This window comes from Pholcus phalangioides, unplaced genomic scaffold (genome assembly GCF_987345545.1).
Source record: "Pholcus phalangioides strain wild (caught in Gottingen) unplaced genomic scaffold, Ppha-v1.0 ptg000001l_1, whole genome shotgun sequence".
NCBI lineage: Eukaryota > Metazoa > Arthropoda > Arachnida > Araneae > Pholcidae > Pholcus > Pholcus phalangioides.
Window position 1 is genome coordinate 21,463,066 of NW_028301594.1, and position 4,046 is coordinate 21,467,111.

Consider the following 4,046-nt stretch of genomic DNA (forward strand, 5'->3'; position numbering starts at 1 on the left):
ATAAAATTTAATAGTAACGTTCAAAAAATGGATAACTGCTTATGTGAATTAAAATATGTGTGTTTTTAGCATTACTCATCTTTTGTATAAGAGATAATTAAAAATTGGTGAAGATATAAAACACAGTATCGCCTTAACGCCTACACCCACCCGTGCATGGCCCGGGGGGGGGGCTTAATAGAAAAGGGCCTCACAAAAATCAGATCCGGGTCGAATTTCTCCACAGAGGACGTAGATTTGCCAGGTAGGGCATCAGAAAAATAACTTCGGATGGGGACCCCCATGATGTTGTTAAGAAGACCACACAATTCAAACATCAAGAATAACATATGTTTTTTTTTCAAGACGGCTCTGATAAAACATGTTTTCTTTTTCACCAACGAAGAATGTTTTAAATAGAGGAAAAAAATACTTAAAGGGGGCTCCGTGATAAAAAATCGTAACAGAGCTTTGCGAGTCAAAAAACGTTGGGAACCGCTGCTCTAAAGTCTAGACGATATCTGTCATGACAAAAAAAATGTTATATTACGAATCGAACTACTGTATCCCCATTGATAACAAAGGAAACTCAGCATGACGTGTGTTTAAAGTCATAAAATAGATATCGCACAAATCTCAAGTATACTATGCAAGAATACACGATCGTAAAAGTGTGTTTTGATATGGAGATGAAAAATGACGAATGTTGAGAGGAAGCTTCACATATAAATAGTTTTCGATATTCATGACGATGATTTATGAATATTTAATGTCGAATTCGAAGATATGTATTTCGATATAGAATTTAATATGAATCGGAGATACAAAAAGATACGACCACACAATTCAAACATCAAGAATAACATATTTGTTTTTCTCAATCCCCCCAGTTCAACTGCATTGAACGAGTTTAAAAGCATTGGAAAACTACCGTTTTTGACTTTTTTTCCTTCTCTGGAAATATTCAATCTCAATACACAGTGTATGTATACGTAGGCTATTTAATATAAAATACGAGACCGATTTTTTTTTTTCAGGTTAAGGTTTTATTTCAGATTTTCACAACAACGATCCTTTTCAAAGTAAGGTGTCTGATGGTAATATGATCAATTTTCTGTATTTTTTTATTGCGAACGGAATTCGAAATTTGATGCCCATCATTGCCCTGACATGATCGAATCTTTTTTTGCTTGGGTTATGCGCAGTTTCGCGCCAGGTAGTTATATTATTCCGGAATCGTCACTCGGAAAATATAACGTTGTTATCTTCTTAAGTTCCATTATTTCACAATTTTACTTCGTTAATCATGACACATGCAATTTTTAACGCTTTTTTTTCAACAGCATTCATTGTAATTTAAATCTGTATAAAATCGGTCCCCGTCATGTACGTTTCTTTAAAATATTTGACAGGTTGGTTTTATGGCCAGGTACGCTATATTCCTTGCGCATGTGCGAGTATCAAATTTTTTTACTCAATTTACAGAAATTTCACATAATCAGGTCTCTAAAGCATCCTCCCTCCAATTTCTATAATGGAATTAAGAGACATTTCGGACAGATAAATCATTTTTTTTCTTCTTGATGAAGGGAAAAAAGGATTTATCTGTCCGAAATGTGTGTGTGTGTGTATCTAAATTCCCTTAAATTTTTTTTCAATTTTTGACTCATTATTTTTCTAAAAAAGCTAAAAGATTCTAAAGAATAGAAACACCAGGTTTGGATAGATGGTTCAACATACTGAAGTGCTTCCTAACACATTGGAAAGGCTTTTACTTTAATTGATTCCAGTAATTTTTTTTATACATTTGTCAAATAGGAGCATGAAATGAATAGAATGAATTTTTAGGCATCATTTATTATCACAGTCAAACATGGTTATAACGACCTCTGTTAAAACGCCACCTCGGCTATAACGACATCATGGATTTAACGTCAATATTGGATGACCCCGTATGATTCTCATGGAGAATAGGGTTGATGAAACTTGCTTATAATGTTCCTTGAAAACATAATGACCATGGATATAACGACACATTTTTCGCCATTTTGATTCGTTTTCCAAGAAGCTCCTAGAAACTCCTCGAAGAAATAATGTAGGGCCGTCTTAAGAGCATCATGGCCCCCGTGCCAAATGATTTTTCTGAAGCCTTACCAGGCAAATTCTCGAAAATCTCAAATAGATCTCATTTTTGTGGGGCCCCTTTTCTCTTGAGGCTGTGCCCGGGTAGGCCCATGCCTTAAGACGGCACTGAAATAATGTCCTGTTTTTTCGAAGAAATTTGCTTTAATTCATATACTAAAATCAGGGACGAAGATAATTTGTGTAATTTTTATATTATATCATAAGAGAATATGACTTTTATAAATACAAAAATCCTCACATATTCGTCACGTAGAACTTTTTTGCACTAAAATAATTTTGAATTTCTTTCAGACTTGCTGTTGCAATTTATTTCCAGCCTAAGGTTATATATAGGTAACAATAACAATTTCATCAAAAAATGATGATGTCCCGTGTTTATGATCCTAGTATTTTTCTCGATATAATACGGTCATCCTAATCATGATGAAATAATTTCATTTTTGTACGAGTGGTATATTTATATACTGAGTGGTTAATTTTTTTTCCCATTTGAATGGCTTGGAATATGTGAACTTAGTTTTTGTAAAATGATATCTTTATAACTACAAGATTTCAAAAAATTTTCGATGTCGTCCTTCATAAGCGAGCTTATGAAACCTTCCCCTTACGGGGAATCAAACCCAGGTCATGTCACTTACCGGATGAGCGCCCTAGACCACTAGACTACAAAGCCAACGAACCTTCTTTCTTTAGAGCTCGTGTGCGCTGAACGGGGCCGTACATGGACATCCAAACCCACCTCAAGCCAAAGCTCACAATTTCTGACACTCTCATCAGATGGCAATTTACTCGAAGATAATGTCACCCTCCGCTATTACTATGAAGGTTCCGACTGCTGGCTGATGCGATGATAAATCCAGGAAAGAAAATACAGGTGTGCGCTTTGGCCCGAGTTAGGACTGACTGTCCATGTACAGCCCCGTTCAGCGCACACGAGTTCTAAGGAAAAAGGATTCATTGTCTTTGTAGTCTAGCGTGCTCACCCGCAAGTGAGAGGACGTGGGTTCGATTCCCGCGAGGCCAGTTGAACTTTCTTTCTTTAATTTATCTTCGCATCAGCTAGCTCTCGAAACCTTTGTAGTAAGCGAGTTTGACTGTATACAGTCACTAGTACTAAGTTTGTTGTAGATGAAAAGCGTTAAAAAAACGGTTATGAAAATTCTATTATTTAGTTAAGAACTCCAACCGATTCCGGCAGTCCTAATTTTTATATTAAATCTCTGTGTATATAGCGTTAGTTTGAGCGAGTAAACACTTTAGATTCTCAAGGAAACAGTTATTTTCCGGATATTATGCTGAGGTGAGCTCGGAAAGAAAAGTCATCACGTCTCCGCCGGGACTCGAACCCAGGCCCTCTTGCATACCGGGCAAGCATGCTTGCCCGGTATGCAAGAGGTATTGATATCTCTGGCTGGAAAAAAAAAAAAAAAAAAAGCCAAGCCATCTATATCTCTCTAAACCGTCCCACCCGGGGGCCATTTCCTGAAGTTAAGAGAGGCTACTCATGCCTCTACTTCAGCGCCTCACGACACAGTGCGTGAAATTAGGAAGGCAGATTCATGTGTCTCCAGTGGTGTAGATGGTAGCATGCTTGCCCGGTATGCAAGAGGGCCTGGGTTCGAGTCCCGGCGGAGACGTGATGACTTTTCTTTCCGAGCTCACCTCAGCATAATATCTGGAAAATAACTGTTTCCTTGATATCTCTGGCTGAAAAAAAAAAAAAAAAAGCCATCTATATCACTTTAGATTCTCCTCACTGATCTTTCGTCACTACCGGAGTTCATTTAGACATTTTATATCGAGATATATATTCCGATCACCTCTAACGTCATTTCGAATACGACGTCCATTTCTATCATCTTATCAGAAAGTGCTTAGATACCGATTCGCACATCGAGGTCAAACGAGACGAGCAAAAGATC

At 37.3% G+C, this 4,046-nt stretch overlaps 1 non-coding gene across 1 annotated transcript; it reads left to right on the top strand.

Moving 5' to 3' along the window:
- The first annotated feature begins 3,687 nt into the window (after positions 1-3,687).
- On the top strand, positions 3,688-3,761 carry TRNAT-GGU (transfer RNA threonine (anticodon GGU)). Its single transcript has one exon. It is a non-coding gene; the product is annotated as a tRNA-Thr (tRNA).
- Positions 3,762-4,046: the final 285 nt, after the last annotated feature.